Source organism: Bubalus kerabau, unplaced genomic scaffold (genome assembly GCF_029407905.1).
Source record: "Bubalus kerabau isolate K-KA32 ecotype Philippines breed swamp buffalo unplaced genomic scaffold, PCC_UOA_SB_1v2 scaffold_90, whole genome shotgun sequence".
Classification (NCBI taxonomy): Eukaryota; Metazoa; Chordata; class Mammalia; order Artiodactyla; family Bovidae; genus Bubalus; species Bubalus kerabau.
In genome coordinates, this window is record NW_026577944.1 from 82,633 (window position 1) to 104,111 (window position 21,479).

The following is a 21,479-nucleotide window of genomic DNA, read 5'->3' on the forward strand; positions in this document are numbered from 1 at the left end:
CTGGAAGCCCGGTTCCCAGCACGCCGGAGAGAAGAGAGGGGTTGCGGGCCTGTTACTGGGAAGGACCGAGCGAGCTGCCAGAGCGGCGGAGCTCCAGCTCTGCGCCCAGGCGCGATAGCGCAGAGCCCCGGCCGAGAGGCTGCTCTGGCCTGGGCGAGCCTCGCCCAGCGCTTCCCAGCTTCTAGCGTTCTCGCCCGGGAAGGAGCAGGCTGCGGGAGTGTGGGAGACGTGCCTGGCGCCTGGCTGGCCTCAGCTCCGCTCTGGCCTTCCCTTTGGACCTAGGAGCCAGGCCTCTTTGCAGAAGGCTCAGGGGCCGGGGGTGTGCAAACTGCCAAAGCCTCCCGCAAGCAGAGCTCTTTGTCAGGCAAAGAGAGCGCCCAGGGCTGCATTCCCCAGCGGTTGCTTGGCCGCCCAGACTAAGCGCTGGGCGGAGGGAATCAGGGTCCCAGCGCCCCTGGCTGGGGGAGGCAGCACCACAGCCAGAGGGATCCTCCGTTTGTGCCCAGCAAGCGCCTGCCAGACTGGGCTTCCCTGGAGCTCTCCCCCAGCGTAGAGTCGTGTGGATGTGGTTTGGGGCCTTCCCCGGTGCGTTTGGGCTAGGGAGAGCACAGCACCAGCGCAGGGGAACCAGTCCCTGAGCAGAGAGCTCCGGGCAAGTGCTCTGTGCCCAGGCCTGGAAGCCCGGTTCCCAGCACGCCGGAGAGAAGAGAGGGGTTGCGGGCCTGTTACTGGGAAGGACCGAGCGAGCTGCCAGAGCGGCGGAGCTCCAGCTCTGCGCCCAGGCGCGATAGCGCAGAGCCCCGGCCGAGAGGCTGCTCTGGCCTGGGCGAGCCTCGCCCAGCGCTTCCCAGCTTCTAGCGTTCTCGCCCGGGAAGGAGCAGGCTGCGGGAGTGTGGGAGACGTGCCTGGCGCCTGGCTGGCCTCAGCTCCGCTCTGGCCTTCCCTTTGGACCTAGGAGCCAGGCCTCTTTGCAGAAGGCTCAGGGGCCGGGGGTGTGCAACCTGCCAAAGACTCCCGCAAGCAGAGCTCGTTGTCAGGCAAAGAGAGCGCCCAGGGCTGCATTCCCCAGCGGTTGCTTGGCCGCCCAGACTAAGCGCTGGGCGGAGGGAATCAGGGTCCCAGCGCCCCTGGCTGGGGGAGGCAGCACCACAGCCAGAGGGATCCTCCGTTTGTGCCCAGCAAGCGCCTGCCAGACTGGGCTTCCCTGGAGCTCTCCCCCAGCGTAGAGTCGTGTGGATGTGGTTTGGGGCCTTCCCCGGTGCGTTTGGGCTAGGGAGAGCACAGCACCAGCGCAGGGGAACCAGTCCCTGAGCAGAGAGCTCCGGGCAAGTGCTCTGTGCCCAGGCCTGGAAGCCCGGTTCCCAGCACGCCGGAGAGAAGAGAGGGGTTGCGGGCCTGTTACTGGGAAGGACCGAGCGAGCTGCCAGAGCGGCGGAGCTCCAGCTCTGCGCCCAGGCGCGATAGCGCAGAGCCCCGGCCGAGAGGCTGCTCTGGCCTGGGCGAGCCTCGCCCAGCGCTTCCCAGCTTCTAGCGTTCTCGCCCGGGAAGGAGCAGGCTGCGGGAGTGTGGGAGACGTGCCTGGCGCCTGGCTGGCCTCAGCTCCGCTCTGGCCTTCCCTTTGGACCTAGGAGCCAGGGCTCTTTGCAGAAGGCTCAGGGGCCGGGGGTGTGCAACCTGCCAAAGCCTCCCGCAAGCAGAGCTCTTTGTCAGGCAAAGAGAGCGCCCAGGGCTGCATTCCCCAGCGGTTGCTTGGCCGCCCAGACTAAGCGCTGGGCGGAGGGAATCAGGGTCCCAGCGCCCCTGGCTGGGGGAGGCAGCACCACAGCCAGAGGGATCCTCCGTTTGTGCCCAGCAAGCGCCTGCCAGACTGGGCTTCCCTGGAGCTCTCCCCCAGCGTAGAGTCGTGTGGATGTTGTTTGGGGCCTTCCCCGGTGCGTTTGGGCTAGGGAGAGCACAGCACCAGCGCAGGGGAACCAGTCCCTGAGCAGAGAGCTCCGGGCAAGTGCTCTGTGCCCAGGCCTGGAAGCCCGGTTCCCAGCACGCCGGAGAGAAGAGAGGGGTTGCGGACCTGTTACTGGGAAGGACCGAGCGAGCTGCCAGAGCGGCGGAGCTCCAGCTCTGCGCCCAGGCGCGATAGCGCAGAGCCCCGGCCGAGAGGCTGCTCTGGCCTGGGCGAGCCTCGCCCAGCGCTTCCCAGCTTCTAGCGTTCTCGCCCGGGAAGGAGCAGGCTGCGGGAGTGTGGGAGACGTGCCTGGCGCCTGGCTGGCCTCAGCTCCGCTCTGGCCTTCCCTTTGGACCTAGGAGCCAGGCCTCTTTGCAGAAGGCTCAGGGGCCGGGGGTGTGCAACCTGCCAAAGCCTCCCGCAAGCAGAGCTCTTTGTCAGGCAAAGAGAGCGCCCAGGGCTGCATTCCCCAGCGGTTGCTTGGCCGCCCAGACTAAGCGCTGGGCGGAGGGAATCAGGGTCCCAGCGCCCCTGGCTGGGGGAGGCAGCACCACAGCCAGAGGGATCCTCCGTTTGTGCCCAGCAAGCGCCTGCCAGACTGGGCTTCCCTGGAGCTCTCCCCCAGCGTAGAGTCGTGTGGATGTGGTTTGGGGCCTTCCCCGGTGCGTTTGGGCTAGGGAGAGCACAGCACCAGCGCAGGGGAACCAGTCCCTGAGCAGAGAGCTCCGGGCAAGTGCTCTGTGCCCAGGCCTGGAAGCCCGGTTCCCAGCACGCCGGAGAGAAGAGAGGGGTTGCGGACCTGTTACTGGGAAGGACCGAGCGAGCTGCCAGAGCGGCGGAGCTCCAGCTCTGCGCCCAGGCGCGATAGCGCAGAGCCCCGGCCGAGAGGCTGCTCTGGCCTGGGCGAGCCTCGCCCAGCGCTTCCCAGCTTCTAGCGTTCTCGCCCGGGAAGGAGCAGGCTGCGGGAGTGTGGGAGACGTGCCTGGCGCCTGGCTGGCCTCAGCTCTGCTCTGGCCTTCCCTTTGGACCTAGGAGCCAGGCCTCTTTGCAGAAGGCTCAGGGGCCTGGGGTGTGCAAACTGCCAACGCCTCCCGCAAGCAGAGCTCATTGTCAGGCAAAGAGAGCGCCCAGGGCTGCGTTCCCCAGCGGTTGCTTGGCCGCCCAGACTAAGCGCTGGGCGGAGGGAATCAGGGTCCCAGCGCCCCTGGCTGGGCGAGGCAGCACCACAGCCAGAGGGATCCTCCGTTTGTGCCCAGCAAGCGCCTGCCAGACTGGGCTTCCCTGGAGCTCTCCCCCAGCGTAGAGTCGTGTGGATGTGGTTTGGGGCCTTCCCCGGTGCGTTTGGGCTAGGGAGAGCACAGCCCCAGCGCAGGGGATCCAGTCCCTGAGCAGAGAGCTCCGGGCAAGTTCTCTGTGCCCAGGCCTGGAAGCCCGGTTCCCAGCACGCCGGAGAGAAGAGAGGGGTTGCGGGCCTGTTACTGGGAAGGACCGAGCGAGCTGCCAGAGCGGCGGAGCTCCAGCTCTGCGCCCAGGCGCGATAGCGCAGAGCCCCGGCCGAGAGGCTGCTCTGGCCTGGGCGAGCCTCGCCCAGCGCTTCCCAGCTTCTAGCGTTCTCGCCCGGGAAGGAGCAGGCTGCGGGAGTGTGGGAGACGTGCCTGGCGCCTGGCTGGCCTCAGCTCCGCTCTGGCCTTCCCTTTGGACCTAGGAGCCAGGCCTCTTTGCAGAAGGCTCAGGGGCCGGGGGTGTGCAAACTGCCAAAGCCTCCCGCAAGCAGAGCTCTTTGTCAGGCAAAGAGAGCGCCCAGGGCTGCGTTCCCCAGCGGTTGCTTGGCCGCCCAGACTAAGCGCTGGGCGGAGGGAATCAGGGTCCCAGCGCCCCTGGCTGGGCGAGGCAGCACCACAGCCAGAGGGATCCTCTGTTTGTGCCCAGCAAGCGCCTGCCAGACTGGGCTTCCCTGGAGCTCTCCCCCAGCGTAGAGTCGTGTGGATGTGGTTTGGGGCCTTCCGCGGTGCGTTTGGGCTAGGGAGAGCACAGCCCCAGCGCAGGGGAACCAGTCCCTGAGCAGAGAGCTCCGGGCAAGTGCTCTGTGCTCAGGCCTGGAAGCCCGGTTCCCAGCACGCCGGAGAGAAGAGAGGGGTTGCGGGCCTGTTACTGGGAAGGACCGAGCGAGCTGCCAGAGCGGCGGAGCTCCAGCTCTGCGCCCAGGCGCGATAGCGCAGAGCCCCGGCCGAGAGGCTGCTCTGGCCTGGGCGAGCCTCGCCCAGCGCTTCCCAGCTTCTAGCGTTCTCGCCCGGGAAGGAGCAGGCTGTGGGAGTGTGGGAGACGTGACTGGCGCCTGGCTGGCCTCAGCTCCGCTCTGGCCTTCCCTTTGGACCTAGGAGCCAGGCCTCTTTGCAGAAGGCTCAGGGGCCGGGGGTGTGCAAACTGCCAAAGCCTCCCGCAAGCAGAGCTCTTTGTCAGGCAAAGAGAGCGCCCAGGGCTGCATTCCCCAGCGGTTGCTTGGCCGCCCGGACTAAGCGCTGGGCGGAGGGATCAGGGACCCAGCGCCCCTGGCTGGGGGAGGCAGCACCACAGCCAGAGGGATCCTCCGTTTGTGCCCAGCAAGCGCCTGCCAGACTGGGCTTCCCTGGAGCTCTCCCCCAGCGTAGAGTCGTGTGGATGTGGTTTGGGGCCTTCCCCGGTGCGTTTGGGCTAGGGAGAGCACAGCCCCAGCGCAGGGGATCCAGTCCCTGAGCAGAGAGCTCCGGGCAAGTGCTCTGTGCCCAGGCCTGGAAGCCCAGTACCCAGCACGCCGGAGAGAAGAGAGGGGTTGCGGGCCTGTTACTGGGAAGGACCGAGCGAGCTGCCAGAGCGGCGGAGCTCCAGCTCTGCGCCCAGGCGCGATAGCGCAGAGCCCCGGCCGAGAGGCTGCTCTGGCCTGGGCGAGCCTCGCCCAGCGCTTCCCAGCTTCTAGCGTTCTCTCCCGGGAAGGAGCAGGCTCCGGGAGTGTGGGAGACGTGCCTGGCGCCTGGCTGGCCTCAGCTCCGCTCTGGCCTTCCCTTTGGACCTAGGAGCCAGGCCTCTTTGCAGAAGGCTCAGGGGCCGGGGGTGTGCAAACTGCCAAAGCCTCCCGCAAGCAGAGCTCTTTGTCAGGCAAAGAGAGCGCCCAGGGCTGCATTCCCCAGCGGTTGCTTGGCCGCCCAGACGAAGCGCTGGGCGGAGGGAATCAGGGTCCCAGCGCCCCTGGCTGGGGGAGGCAGCACCACAGCCAGAGGGATCCTCCGTTTGTGCCCAGCAAGCGCCTGCCAGACTGGGCTTCCCTGGAGCTCTCCCCCAGCGTAGAGTCGTGTGGATGTGGTTTGGGGCCTTCCCCGGTGCGTTTGGGCTAGGGAGAGCACAGCCCCAGCGCAGGGGAACCAGCCCCTGAGCAGAGAGCTCCTGGCAGTGCTTTGTGCCCTGTCTCGTGCAGGATCTACGCCCTTCCCAAAAGTAATAAGGAAGGGGACCGGGCATACGCAAAGGTGGGAACAAGCCTCAGGATTCCCCCTGCATGTTCTCGAGCATCTACCCTCAAAATTAATGTCTGCCTACTTTCTGCTTTGTGCTCTCACCTACACCTCTGACTTTACGGGGGGGTGTCCCCCACTACCTCTCTCTAAAAAAAGAGTAAACTTACAGCTCCAGTTAATAATTCCTGGGAATGACAATGTTCCTACGTACAAACTCTTCTGAAAATCCTTTAGCCTGCCTGTATGGGTTTTTCGGGCACATGTGATTGGTCAGAGCCTCCCAATTGTGAGAGGCAGGAGATGTTCTAAACTGTCTAAACACAGATTCCTGTCAGTAGTTAAATGATTGATTAGAAATTGTATTGGTGAAGGGTTTTTCACTTGTTGGGCCAATTTTTGCTGTTAAGTCTCCATTCCCCTTACCTACTGTGTCCTTGGCAGTGTATTGATTGATATAATGGGTATATAGAAATGTAAGTAGTAGCCTCAATGTTTGTAACCTTGGACCCTTGAGTTAATTCTTTTCTTGACTGAGCCCACCTCACCTTTGCTTATAGGAATGCAGCTTTGTCCAATGCTTTTTTGGAGTCTGGCGCCTGACTTTAGAATAATCAACTTTAGAGAAAAATAAGTTTCTTAAAATGTTAACAGGCCTCCCGGACAGAGATGATGTAAATCACCTGAACTTTTGCATAAGATAAGTTTGCAGGAAGAAAGCCTGGCTTACTGCAGGACTCTACCCCTTCCCCCATTATCCTCTATGCATACCTTAAGGTATAAAAACTACTTTGGAAAATAAAGCTCCTGCCAGGCTGGGCTTCCCTGGAGCTGTCCTCCAGAGCAGAAATGTGTGGATGTGGTTTGGGGCCTTACCTTGTGTGTTTGGGCTCCCTAGCACAGCCCCAGCGCAGGGGAACCAGCCCCTGAGCAGAGAGCTTCAGGCAATGCTTTGTGCCCAGGCCTGGAAGCCCAGTTTCCAGACGTGGGAGAGAAGAGGCAGGCCGCCTGCGGGATCTTGCAAGCTGTATTGGGATGGACCGAGTGAGCTTCCACAGCAGCGGAGCTCCAGCTCTGCGCCCAGGCGCGATAGCGCAGAGCCCTGGCCGAGAGGCTGCTCTGCCTGGGCGAGCCTCGCCAAGCCCTTCCCATCTTCTAGCCTTCGCGCACGGGAAGGAACAGGTTGCGGGAGTGGGGGAGACGTAACTGGCGCCTGACTGGCCTCAGCTCCGCTCTTCCCTTCCCTTTGCACCTATGATCCAGGCCTCCTTACAGAGGGCTTAGGTCCCGAAAGAGAGCTCTGTCAGAGGGAAGGGAAGCGCCCCAGGCTGCATTCCAAAGCTGTTGCTTGGCCGCCCAGACTCAGCGCTGCACGGAGGGAATCAGGCTCTCTGTGCCCCTATGTTGGGCACGCAGCTTCACACACAGGGTGTCTCCGTAGGAATCAAGAACGTTCCTGTAAGAGTGAGGTTCACTAGAGTTATACTAGGGAGCAAAGACTTGTCCATGTGGTCTTGTCTTCCCTTGTGCGTTTGGGTCTCTGGGCTCAGCCCCAGCTCCGTGGAAACAACCCCTGAGAAAATATCTTCAAGATACGCTTTTCCCAGAGGCTGGGAACCAGGGTTCGTAGGAGGAGAGAAAAGTAAGCCTCCGTCAGGCACGAAAATGCAGCCAACCTGCCAGTGTTGGAAGCCTCTATTCGGAGGGAATGGGTTAGCTTCTCCTATAGGAGACTTCCAGATCTGCTCAGAAGTCGGTAATTCCAGAGGCAGGGTGCTGGTTCCTGACTGCCCTTTGCCAGCCTTGCAAAGACATTCCTAGATTCTAGAGTTATTTTCCATGAAGCAGCAGGCTTCGGGAATATGTCAGACGGGACTGGCGCCTTATTGGCTAGAGCTCAGCTATTGCCTTTCCATTCAAACTAGGACAAGGGCCTATTTTATGAAGGGTAAGGGTCTTCTTCTTTGCAAACTGCCAAGGGCTACAGCAATGAGACCTCTATCAAGGCAAGGGAAGCCTAAGCGGATGGATTCTCAAGCAGGTGCTTTGCCACAAAGCATCAGCACCCCATGGAGAGAATCAGGCTCCCTGTGCCCCAATGTCGGGAGTGTAGCTTCACACACAGAGTTGTCTCTATAGGAGCCAAGAATTTTCCTGAGAGATTAGGTTCACTAAACCTCTCCTACAGAGCATAGACCTATCCATTTGGTTTTGCCTTCCCCTGTGAGTTGGGTCCCCGATGTCCGCCACACCTCCGGGGAAACTGTCCTTGAGAAAAGATCTCCAGGAACATCTTCGCTGAGACTGGGAAATGCTCTTCACAGGAAGTAAGGCAAGCGAACCTCCTGCAGAGAAAAAGAGGCCTTACAGTCCCTGGAGTAGCAGGCTGCAAGAGCGTGTGAAACCTGACTGCTGCCTTACTGGCCTCAGCTGCGCCATTGCCTGTTCATCCAAGCTAGGACCCAGGCCTACTTGGAGAAGCGTTTGGGTGCGGATTTCTACAAAGTGCCAAGGGCTACAGCAGTGAGAATTCTCTCAGCGGTAAGGGAGAGCATTGTATGGATTCTCAAGCTGTTTTCTGAACGACAGCATCAAAATGAACAGGAGAATCAGGCTCTCTGTGCCCCTATGTTAGGTACGCAGCTTCACACACAGAGGTGTCTCTATAGGAGCCAAGAATGTTCCTGAGAGATGAGGTTCACTAGAGGCCTGCTACAGAGCATAGACCTGTCCATATGGTTTTGCCTTGCCCTGTGAGTTGGGTCCCCAAGGTCCGTCCCAGCTCAGGGGAGGGAGCCCCTGAGAAAAGATCTCCAGGGACCGCTTTTCACCCAGGCTAGCAAATGCAGTTCACAGGAGGTAATGCAAGAGAGCCTCCTGCAGGGCACAACAGGCCTTACTGTCCCTGGACGATCAGGCTGCAAGAGTGTGTGAGACCTGACTGGTGCCTTACTGGCCTCAGCTCTGCCATTGCATATTCCTCCAAACTACGACCCAGGCCTACTAGGAGAAGGGTTTGGGTGCGGATTTCTAAATACTGCCAAGGGCTATAGCAATGAGAACTGTTTCACGGGTAAGGAAGAGCATTGTATGGATTTTCAAGCTGTTGTTTGAACGACAGCTTCAAAGCTGCACAGAGAGAATCAGGCTCTCTCTGTCTCCATGTTTGGTACGCAGCTTCACAGACAGGGGTGTCTCCATAGGAAACAAGAACGTTCCTGACAGAGTGAGGTTCACTAGAGCTCTCCTAGAGAGCAAAGACTTGTCCATGTAGTTTTTCTTCCCCTGTGCGTTTGGGGCTCCAGGCTCGGCCCCAGCTCCGTGGAAACAACCCCTGAGAAAAGATAGTCAAGATCCGCTTTTCCCAGAGGCTGGAATACGGGGTTCATAGGAGGCGGGAAAAGCAGGCCTCCTTCGGGCAACAAGAGGCAGCCAAGCGGCTTGTTTTTGGAAGCCTCTATTTGGAATAAATGGGTTAGCTTCTCCTAAAGGAGATCTCCCAATATGCTCAGAAGTCGGTAATTCCAGAGGCAGTGTGCAGGGTCCTGACTGCCCTTTGCCAGCCTTGCAAAGACATTCCTAGATTCTACCATTATCTTCCTGAAGAAGCAGGCTTTGGGAATATGTCAGACTTGACTGGCGCCTTATTGGCCTCAGCTCAGCTATTGCCTTTCCATTCAAACTAGGACAAGGGCCTACTTTATGAAGGGTAAGGGTCTTCTTCTTTCCAAACTGTCAAGGGCTACAGCAATAAGATCTCCGTCAATGTGAGGGAAGCGTAAACAGATGGATTCTCAAGCAGGTGCTTTGCCACAAAGCATCAGCAGCTCACGGAGAGAATCAGGCTCCTTTTGCCCCTATGTCGGGTGTGTAGCTTCACACACAGAGTTGTCTCTACAGGAGCCCAGAATGTTCCTGAGAGATGAGGTTCACTAGAGCTTTCCTACAGAGCATACACCTGTCCATGTGGTTTTGCCTTCCCCTGTGAGTTGGGTCCCCAAGGTCCGCCCCAGCTCTGGGGAAACAGCCCCTGAGAAAAGATCTCCAGGAACCGCTTTTTGCCCAGGCTGCGAAACGCTATTCACAGGAAGTAAGGCAAGTGAGCCTCCTGCAGAGAAAAAGAGGCCTTACTGTCCCTGGAGGAGCAGGCTGCCAGAGTGCGTGAAAACTGACTGGTGCCATACTGGCCTCAGCTCCGCCATTGCATGTTCCTCCGAACTAGGACTCAGGCCTACTTGGAGAAGGGTTTGGGTGCAGATTTCTTCAAACTGCCAAGGGCTACATCAATGAGAACTCTCTCAGAGGTAAGGGCAAGAATTGTATGGATTCTCAAGCTGTTTTCTGAACGACAGCATTAAACCTGCAGAGAGAATCAGGCTCTTTGCCCCCATGTTCGGTACGCAGTTTCACACACAGAGGTGTCCCCATAGGAGCCAAGAACGTTCGTCAAAGACTGAGGTTCACTAGAGCTCTCTTAGAGAGCAAAGACTTGTCCATGTGGTTTTCCCTTCCCCTGTGCGTGTGGGTCTCTGGGCTCAGCCCCTTCTCCGTGGAAACAGCCTCTGAGAAAAGATCTCCAAGAACCTCTTATCCCCCAGGCTGGGAAGTGGAGTTTGCAGGAGGCGGGATAAGCAAGCCTCCTTCGGGCAAGAAGAGGCAGCCAACCGGCCTGTGTTTGGGAGCCTCTATTTGCAAGGAATGGGTTAGTTTCTCCTGACCGAGACCTCCAGATCTGCTGAGAAGATAGAAATTCCAGAGGCAGGGTCAAGGTTCCTGACTGCCCTTTGCCAGCCTTGCAAAGACATTCCTAGATTCTAGCGTTATTTTCCATGAAGGAGCAGGCTTCGGGAATATGTCAGACTTGACGGGGGCCTTACTGGCCTCAGCTCAGCTATTGCCTTTCCATTCAAACTAGGACAAGGGCCTACTTAGTGAAGGGTAAGGGTCTGCTTCTTTCCAAACTGCCAAGGACTACAGCAATGAGACCTCTGTCAAGGTGAGGGAAGCCTATGCGGATGGATTCTTAGCAGGTGCTTTGACACAAAGCATCAGCACCCCATGGAGAGAATCAGACTCCCTTTGCCACTATGTTGGGTGTGTAGCTTCACGCACAGAGGTGTCTCTGTAGAAGCCAAGAATGTTCCTGAGAGATGACGTTCACTAGACCTCTCCTACAGAGCATAGACCTGTCCATGTGGTTTTGTCTTCCCCTGTGAGTTGGGCCCCCGAGGTCCGACCCAGCTTCGGGTTAACAGCCCCTGAGAAAAGATCTCCAGGAACAGCTTTGCACCCAGGCTGGGAAATGCAGTTCACAGGAGGCAAGGCAAGGCAAACGAGCCTCCTGCAGTGAAAAAGAGGCCTTACTGCTCCTGGAGGAGCAGGCTGCAAGAGTGTGTGAGACCTCACTTGTGCCTTACTGGCCTCAGCTCCGCCATTGCCTGTTGTTCCGAGCTAGGACCCAGGCCTACTTGGAGAAGGGTTTGGGTGCGGATTTCTACAAACTGTCAAGGACTACAGCAATGAGAATTCTCTAAGCAGTAAGGGAGAGCATTGTATGGATTCTCAAGCTGTTTTCTGAATGACAGCATCAAAGCTGCACAGAGAGAATCAGGCTCTCTGTGCCCCTATGTTGGGTATGCAGCTTCACACCCAGAAATGTCTCTATAGGAGCAAAGAATGTTCCTCCGAGATGAGGTTCAGTAGAGCTCTCCTACAGAGCATAGACCTGTCCATGTGGTTCTGCCTTCCCCTGTGAGTGGGGTCCCCAAAGTCCACCCGGCTCCGGGGAAACAGCCAGAGTAAAGATCTCCAGGAACTGCTTTTCGCCCAGGCTGGGAAACACTGTTCACAGGAAGTAAGAGCGAGCCTCCTGCAGAGTAAAAGAGGCCTTACTGTCTCTGGAGGAGCAAGCTGCCAGAGTGTGTGAGACCTGACTGGTGCCTTACTGGCCTCAGCTCCGCCATTGCATGTTCATCCGAACTAGGACCCAGGCCTACTTGGAGAAAGGTTTGGGTGCGGATTTCGACAAGCTGCCAAGGGCTACAGCAATGAGAACTCTCTTTGAGGTAAGGGAAAGCATTGTATGGATTCTCAAGCTGTTGTTTGAATGACAGTTTCAAAGCTACACAGAGAGAATCAGGCTCTCTGTGCCTCTATTTGGCTGTGCAGCTTCACACTCAGAATTTGACTCTGTTGGAGCCAGAAATATTCCTGAAAGACTTAGGTTCACGAAAGCTGTCCTACAGAGCAAAGACATTGGATGTGGTTTTGCCTTCCCTTGTCAGTATGGGTACCCTAGCTTGGCCCCAGCTCTGGGGATACAGCCTCTGAAAAAAATCTTCCAAGAAGTGATTTTCCTCCAGGCTGTTAAGTGGAATTCACAGTTTGTAAGTAAAGGAAGCCTGCTTCGTGGAAGAGCAGGCAGCCAACTGGCCCTGTGTTAGGAAGCCTGTATTTGGAAGGAATGGGTTAGCTTCTACAGCGGGAGAACCTCAGATCTGCTCAGGGGACTGAAATACTAGAGTCAGGGTTGAGGTTCTCCCCTGTCCTTTGCGCACCTTGCAAAGACATTCCTAGCTTCTAGCGTTAGTGTCCCTGTAGTAGCAGGCTGCGGGAGCGTGTGATAAATGACTGGCGCGTTCCCGTCCTCAGCTCCACTATTGCCTTTCTATTCGAACTAGAACCCAGGCCTACTTTGAGAGGGGTTAGGGTCCAGTGTTTCCAAACTGCCAAGGGCTACGGCAATGCGAGCTCTGTCAGAGGTAAGAAAAGAGCAATTGGTTGGATTCTTCAGCTGCTGCGTGGCTGCACAGCTTCCATGCCACATGGAGAGCATGAGGCTCCTTGTGGCCCTATTTTGGGTACGCAGCAACACGCACACAGAGTGTCTGCGTTCACTTATGTACAGGCTTATGTACACTAGAGCTCTCCTACAGAGCAAAGACATGTGGATGTGGTTTTGCCTTTCCCTATGAGTTTGGGTCTCTTACCTCGGCCCCAGCCCCGGGGAAACTGTCCCTGAGAAAATACTTACAATAAGTGGTTTGTCCGTCAGCTGGGAAGCGAAGTTCACCGAATGCGGGTAAACGAAGCCTCCCTTGTAGAAGGAGAGTCAGCCAACTGGTGTGTGTTTGCAAGCGTGTATTTGGAAGGAACGGGTTAGCTTCTACAATGGGAGACGTCCAGATCTGCTCAGAGGACTGAAACTCAGAGTCAGGGCTGAGCTCAGTGTCAGGGCCGAGCATCTTGCATGCCATCTGTGAACCATGTAATGACATTCCTAGGTTATAGTGGCATTGCCCATGAAGGAGCAGGCTGCGGCACTCTGTCAGACATGTTTGGGCGCATTACTCTGCTCAGCTCCACTATTTCCTTTCATGTACATTTTGGTCTCTAGGCCCAGTATCGAGGGGCGCACACAGGGTGTTTTCCTGCAGGATCCAAGAATGTTCCAGACAGTCCTAGGCTCACTAGCTGTTGCTAGGTCGCACATTATGCTATACTTATCGTTAACAGTAAAAATACTATTGGAGCTCTAATTATGTTTTTTTTCTTTTTACTTGCAATGCTAGTGATAGAACCAAAGGCTGCTATCTATATCAAACAAGAGAAACGTAAAGGAAACTAAGCAATTTTATGTAATCACATTGCTGTGGTCCTATACAGTAAACTAGAAATTCAAGGGACATGATTTTTCTGAATGCAGGAGACTCCAGTTTCATTCCAGGGTCTGGAAGATTCCCTGGAGAAGGTACAAGCTACCACTCCAGTATTCTGGCCTAGAGAATGCCATGGACTGTATAGTCCATGGGGTCACAAAGAGTCAGGCACCACTGAGCCACTTTCACTTTCACATGCGGATATTATGTAAAAAAAAATGTGGTAACAGATCTAGAACCTTTGGCAAGCTAACGAATGAGTAATCTAAATATGAATAATCAACTTTGTCCTGCATGGTGATTACTGTCTGGTATTTGCTTTGAGAGCAGTTGAACTCCTCATTATTAAAGAGAAATAATCCTTTCCTCTCTGAAGCATTTGTGGACCATTCAGTTGGGTGTGGTGAATAAAATACTTAAGGATCTACTACATAAAAATGCAATAGTCAAAGCACAATATTTTTTCGCTCCGTTTCTCAAAGGATGGAATATTTTGTATTTGCCCTGATTTTATGTCTTGACTTCATGTACCATTGTATAGTGACATTTTTAGTTGAAATACAGTAGGACTAAAAATATTGATAGAATACTAATAAATCATGTTGGTATGTGTGGTTGTCACATAGGATTCACAGGAGATTTAAATTCACAGTTGTCAACATAAAGGATTCATGCTATTTAGCTTCTTCATGAATCTATACCACAAAGGAAGAGCTTTTCGCAACATATTTCACGGAGGGAACTACAAGGATGATAGGCGTAATACTATGTGTCAACTCATGGATTTCTAAGCATTGCTCACAATACAGATCTGCTTTTCAACATCAGGGTTCTTTCAGTGTCCTTGAACAGCATTTGTTTTCCTGTTCAGTTCAGTTCAGTCGCTCGGTCGTGTCCGACTCTTTGCGACCCCCATTGAACCGCAGCATGCCAGACCTCCCTGTCCATCACCAACTCCCAGAGTTTACCCAAACTTGTGACCATTGGGTCGCTGATCTGCTGTCGTCCCCTTCTCCTCCTGTCTTCAATCTTTCCCAACATCAGGGTCTTTTCAAATGAGTCAGCTCTCCAAAAACTGGAGTTTCAGCTTCACCATCAGTCCTTCCGATGAACACCCAGAACGGATTTCCTTTAGGATGGACTGGTTGGATTTCCTTGAAACCCAAGGGACTCTCAAGAGTTTTCTCCAACACCACAGTTCGAAAGCATCCATTCTTCTGCGCTCAGCTTTCTTTATAGTTCACCTATATATTCTGTATACAGAAGAAAAACACTCATGAGTATAAAACTTGTTCACATAAAATGAGTGTATGAATTGTTATCTTCCCAACCCAGGGATCAAACCCACATCACTTCCATATCCTGCACTGGTAGGCAGAGTATTTACTGACCGTGCTGCCAAGGAATCGATACACATTTCAAGAACCACTGCCATCAGCTTCTCCTGTTCATGACCGAGGTAGGAGAAAGAACGCTGGAAGAAGTAGCATAAGCATATTATTTAGTCAAGGAACTGTTGTTATGCTGGATACTCCAGTTATTACTGGGACAAGTCAGTTCCTACAATGATGATCGGTATACCTGAAAAATTCTTACAAATTCATGGGATGCGATGTCTCTATGATCAATGTGTTCATCTTATGCTACTGCTTCAGGTAGACCTGCTTCAGCATGAAGGACTGCACTTGAAGGGATGCCTACTATTCCAGCTCAAGCAACAGATACTGACGTGCAGATCACTGTCCTTTGTTGAACAGGATCAGCAGTTTGTCAACATAGGTAACACGCCAGAGCAAGCCTTGGGATGCAACTCTGAAAACAGGCTAGGCCCTCTTTTTCCCAAGCCCTGCGATAAAATACGAATCCAAAAAAGAAAAATAGCAACGATTTTGTCAGGACTTCCTCACTTTTGCGTTCTGGATGGCAGGAAGCACACACTGAGGCCAGATGACTGCAGGATTTAATTGTGAGCTAACATTGGGTGGGGTGGAAGCTCATCACTCTAGGAAGAATGTGGCTAAACTAAACCGTTTGACTTTCATTCACTTCATGTGCATAGAGTTCCATAATCCTTCGTTAAGGAATTCAGTAAGTTGTACTTCCTTACCCCTTCACCATCTCTTGGTTTACACGAATGTAAGTTCCTAGTCCAGCACTTATTTATACAACGCGTGTTACAGGTAGTAATAGTGCATAAATGATGATGAGCAATGACAGGAAGTTTATTTCTTCTCTGTTCGACTTCTCTATTTTTATACAACCAAGCAGTGAAATATACTTACGAATGTGACTATTTTAGTGGTGTGTAGAAATACACAGTGTTGGCACAATAATTATCAGGGTATTGTGTCTTTTTCATATATTCCTTTGGAGATTCTGTTCCATTATATGTATCATAGGATATTCAATACAGTTTCTGAAACTATAGAGTAGGTCCTTGTGGTTTCTTTCATACGTAGTACTATGTAGTTGTTAATACTTCAAACAAAAACTGGTACACAAATATTCATAGCGACCTTATTCACAATAGCCCAAAGGTAGAACCCATTCAAGTGTCCATCGGTGGGTGAATGAATATGCATCACAGGGTATATTCAAAAGCTTGAACAGTATTCTACCATACAAAAAGATAAACTGAAATGGTTCTGCCACTGCGCAAGACACTACAGAAATTACTCCAAAACTAACACATGGAACAAACAGATATTTCAATTCTAATTCATGCTATGTACCCAAAAGGTTTGGAAAAGGGGGCTGAAAAAAAAATGCATATTTCTGCAGTCATAGTCACAACAGCGTGATTCACACTGGCCAACAAACAGAGGCAATCTAAGTGTCCATGGACAGCCAGTTCCATAAACAAACTGTGGTAGACACACAATGGAATCTGATTCAGCCCTTCAAAGTCGGTAATTCTGACAATGCCACAATGTGGACGAACCTTATGGTCATTATATTACGTGAAATAAACCAAAATAGGAGAAACGTTCCGTGATTCCACTAGTATGAAATATCCAAACAAGTCAAGTCCAAAGCCAGAAGAACAGAAAGTGATTCCCAGGGATCGAAGACAGTTCATGTTTCACAGAACCCGCCCAGTTTCCCTTGGGGAAACTGACTTCTCATGACATCTCCAAAACCGATTATACAAATAATTGGAAGTCATATCCAGTCAAATGAATGTAGATATAATTTTACAATGTATACCAACCTCACTCAAACGTCTCAACAGACAAAAGGCAAAATTGTATCTATGGTACCTCAGCTTTGCTTAAAACTGTATCTACAGTACCTTAGTTCTGCTTATGAAATTTAATAATAAAAAAAAAAACACACTAAAGTCTATCCAAAAACGGACATAAAAATTATAACATGAACTTTAAAACATTATAAATTTAAACTGTGAAAAACCTTTTTCACACAACTTAAATGCAAGCCACAGAAAAATGTATTGACAAAATACATATATGATAAAGGATCGTACTCCAAATATACCAAAATATCTGGAACAAACAACATCATTAAAAGTGTGTAAATCTGAACTCCTGGTCAAATGAAAGATACAGATAGTAAATCAGCATATCAAAAATACTCAAAATCATATGTCATTAGGAAATTACAAGGTAAAACAGCAGTGAAGTAGCACTGCACACCTATTAGATCCAGTAAGCTCAAAAAGGGGAAGGGGGCGCGGGGCTTCTCTGGTGGCTCAGTGGTAAAGAATCTGCGTGATGATGCAAGACACTCAAGTTCGATCCCTTACCCAGGAAGATCCCACGTGCCAGAGAAACTTAGCTGGATTTTTCCACAGCTAAACAAGGCTCACCTGTGACCTGAACACTACACGCCTAGCACTTACTAAACAGCTTTGAAAAAGTGTCCAGACAAAAAGTATCACACAATTACACACAGCTCTACTTCTAAGAGCTAAAGACTTTCAAATATCAGGATGTCTTCGGGCGATGACTGTGTAAGCAAATTGGGATACATCCAAAGTGAAGGGAAGCAAATGCTACCCCAAAATATACCACTTCAGCATGAAAATTAGTTGGACCTAATTAACTTTCTTTTTCTTAAGAGGACACATGCTCATCTCTCACACCCAAGTTCAAGACGGCTCTTCTGTGAGTCACATTTACAAGAGAAATCTCATTTCAAAGGAATCCTCGGCATATACCAGATAGAAGGATGACAGTCTTGTGAAACTCTTTTTTTTTTCAAATCAATAGGAAAACCTAAGATGTAAATCTGTAGAACGACCATATCCTTCCTTTCCTTTGGTTTTATTTTTATTAATATTGATTTTTTTTTTTTTTTTTTTTGTATTTGGCTGCACCAGATCGACCTTCATTGAAGCCAGCCAGATATTTAGGTAAAGGATGCAACTCTGCGTTGTGGCATGGGAGATCTAGTTCTCGGAAAAGGGGTTAAACCTGGGTCACCTTCTTTGGGAGTGTCCAGTCTTAGCTACTGGACCACCAGGAAGCCCCTGGTTTGGTTTTAGATGAAGATGGTATCTAACGTGATATCTTGGGCCATTTCAGTCACTGACTCAGTTTCCTGAGTTTCTTCAAAGCACGCATGAGGTACACATAATAAACCGGTGTGCAAAACAAGGAAAGGGAGTTCATACTACAACACTGTATGCTTACAAATAGCTAAATGGTAAATGGCATGTTATTTATTTTTAATTACTATGGAGAAAAAAAAAGAATGCAGGATTCACATATTTTATAACATGAATAAACATTAAAACCATCTTTAGCGAAAAATATCCATATAGAAAAGGCCACACAGATCCCATATTCACCGTCTGCTCTAAGTCCATCAAGTTTGTCCAAATCAACGTACATCTCCATAGCATTCCTAAAAAAAAAGGGGGGGGGGGTGGGAAGAAAAGATATATTCATACAATTGAACAACTGCTGAAAGGGAAGTGGGGCTGTGGATTACATTATAGTGCAGAAACCAAATGATGTCCTGATTTTGGAGATTATGTGGAGGTTCTGCAGGAGAATGCACCCACTTTGAATAAAACACATAGAGTGATTTAGATGATGTGGCAAATGCGAGCACTTTTTCCCTTTGCTAGGAGTTTTCTGTACATTTTACCCAGAAAGGAAATTATGTTTCAAAACAAACAAGTCGATACCATAAAAGAAAATCGAATTAGACAGGCAGAAAATTTTCTATAGAGTTCAGACTTACCCAGGCGAAGTTCAAGGGAAGCTGTGATGCTCCACTGTCCTTGTAGGAGTCCACATGGAATGAAGAAGTACTGTGGGAAGTCTATTAGTAACTACTGTGCCTTGGGTCTGCAGAACAAACAGATTTTGCAAATAAAATGTTCCCCATAACTTCACAAAAGTTGTTAGACTACATTCAGTAAAGTTGAATAATTTTCGATCAATTTACAATCATAGAAACTACTACAACTTACAATCCCAATCAATATATAAAAATCACTTGCGTTTCTATAAACTAATAACAAACAGAAACAAACATTAAGAAAATCTCACTTATAATTGCACCCAAAAGAATAAAACATCTAGCAACAAACTTAATCAAGGACATAAAAGACCAGTAGTCAGAAAACTAGAAAGCACTGATAAAGAAACCAAAGAAAACACAAATAAACAGAAAACGACACCACGCTCAAACACTGGAACAAGAGGAATTCAAATGCCCATTTCAAACAAAGCCATCAACAAATACACTGACTGCCATCACAAAATGATATTCAATGGCCTTTTCACAGAAACAGAAATACTCCTACTAGTAGGCTGCTAATATTGAACAGGACCTTAAAGGGCCAAGAAGACTCTGAGAAAGAAGATCACTGCTGGAGATATCTTCCTCTCCGACTTCAAACTACAGCACGGCCCTGTAGTAACCACCACAGTGAGGAACTGGCAGGAACACAGACACAGGGACTCCAGGAAAGAAGAGAGAGCCCAGGAGTGAACCCACATGGACGTGGTCAGTTCATGAAAATCAAACGAATGAGCCAAGAGGAAAGGACACTCTTCTGAAGAAACAGGGACAGGAAAACTGGCCAACTACTCAGAAGAACATCTGCGAAGGTCATCCTCTAGGCCATCGAACAGAAATCAAACTGAAAACCTGCCATTTGTACATGGAGCTCTCCCCACCCCCACCCCCACCCCCCGAGTGCTCTGAGATGGACCTCCGGTCAGCGCTCAGCTGGACACAGGAAACATCTACTTCGTCCTCATTTTCCCCTCTTGCAGCGTCTCCCTGCTGGCGGGCACTGAGGCAACCCCTCTCCTCTCAGCTGGGATGCAGCCCCATAACCCCAGAGCCCGAGTCCTGAGGGTCCTGAGGAGACAGAGCTCCCACCAGGGAAGAGCGGGCAGCCCCATGCTCACAGACCTCAGAGGGCTCACCCACAAGCAGCTCTGCTGTGAGCACTCAGACTGGAAGCCCAAACTGAAATGGAGCACAATGGCTCCATGACCCTCCTCAAAACACGGCTAAGGAACAGTCAGAGCCTGGATGGAATGCAGCCATAAAAAGGAACATATTTGAGTCCGCTCTAAGGAAGGGGATGAACCGAGAGCGTATTAAACAGGCAAGTCAGTCAGAAAGAGGAAAACATGGAATCGAGAAGGATGGGTCTGACGAATCTGTTCACATAGCAGCACCGGAGATGCAGACATAGAGGACAGACTTACGGACCAGGGTGGGGAATGGAGAGAGCAACATGGATGCATGTACACCAACATTTGTAAGTAGACAACCAGTGGGATTTGCTGTTAGGACTCAGGGAACTCAAACTGGGGCTCTGTAATAACCTAGAGAGGTGGGGATGGATGGGATGTGGGAGGGAGTTTCCAGAGCGAGGGGACACAAGTACGTCTATGGTTCGTTCGCGTGGATGTATGACAAATCAAACCGATATTGTAAAGCAGTGATCAATCAACTAGAAATAAATAACTGTTTATTAAAAAAAATGAAATGAACAGAAGCACAAACTTTGCAACTAACACCAGAATTCCATTTAAAAAACTATACAATTTGAGAAAACAACAAAAGCTCTCCATGACTTTTGGTCTGGTGATGAGTTCTAACACACAACAAAAAAGCCAAATTACCAAATAGGAATATACATTATTTCAAATATTGACTTTTACAATTTTATACATTGACCGTGTGAAGGACCTTATTCCAGAGAACCAAAAGACACTCTGTTAAATGAACCAGTGACCACCCAACCTTCCAGGCAAAATAGAAGAGAAAAGACCTGCATGAGTCATCTTACCACAGGAGGTCCTGGTAAGGAACAAGGAACTAACAAGCTCCCACCAACCAGGATTCTACAGAGGTCAACAAGAGGTCAGTAAGAGATGGCAGACTGCAGTCCAGAGGTCCTAGCGACTTCCATCTTGCAGCAGAGACCCAGCATAGTCCAAACGAATTCAATGTTGCAACAAATCAATAAACAAATAAAAGGACAGAAGTTCTTTGCACACATGACTGAGATTAGGGGTGAGGCAGTACATGTATGTGCCCGGAAAATCCTAAAGTATAAGAAAGGAAAGAAATTAAAGACAACTATCAAGCTGTCCAAACTGATAAAAACGAATGATTACACAGTGTTCTCTGTATACATTAGCAGATAATAATCTGAAAAGGAAATTAAAAAAATTCCCTTTCAATAATGTCAACATGAATACCACACTTTGCCATGGATGTAATGACGATGACAAGACCGGCACGCTGGAACTTATACACCCTGGCTGAAAACTATCCTGAATACATGGACAGATATTCCATAACGATGGAAAGACTTAAGATGGCAATCCCATGGAATGCATCTTCAATCTGAAATGAAGATTCGATATGAGTTGATCGCTCAGAGCTTTTGTGCCATCAACTGTTATTAAAGTATAAAAGAGATAGAGAAAGCTGCTGACTTAGACTTGAGGCGGGGTGTACGCCCTGCTGGGCTCTAGCCAGATATTCTACAGGCACTAGCAGTCAGTTCAGGAAAGAAAGGCACTGTCTCAGGGAATGGCACCAGGCCCCTCCCCCACGACATGCCTTGAGGTCACATTGGCAGCAGGTGAGTCCTTCGGGGCCAAAAACTGATTGACATGAATCTTGAAGAAAGGCAGTATTCCAGGCAACTATATCATTTCCTTAACATAGATGAGGAGAACAAGGCAGGAGGAAAACATACTGTTTTGTTCAAGTCGTTTCTGAGCCTATTGGGGGAACCGACCTGAAGCCAGAGTCCAGCGGAAATCCATAGGATATGTACATCGCTTAAGACAAACATTTCCTTAGGAACAAAGGCATTGCTTAGCTCAAGGTTTGTCTGCGAAATGCTTACGCATCAGGAGATGGCTCCGAGTTGGGTTTCCACACACA

The 21,479-nt window shown here is 51.0% G+C and overlaps 1 long non-coding RNA gene across 2 annotated transcripts in view; it reads right to left on the reverse strand.

Annotated features, from left to right (window-relative positions):
- Nucleotides 1–17,744: 17,744 nt before the first annotated feature.
- LOC129641166 (uncharacterized) overlaps nucleotides 17,745–21,479 on the reverse strand; it is a 50,455-nt gene continuing 46,720 nt past the window's right edge. For both annotated transcript variants that reach the window (XR_008709147.1, XR_008709146.1), the window contains 2 exons: nucleotides 18,294–18,400; nucleotides 17,745–17,951 (listed from right to left, as the gene is read on the reverse strand). This is a non-coding gene — a long non-coding RNA (uncharacterized LOC129641166). The remainder of the gene's footprint in view (nucleotides 17,952–18,293; nucleotides 18,401–21,479) is intronic.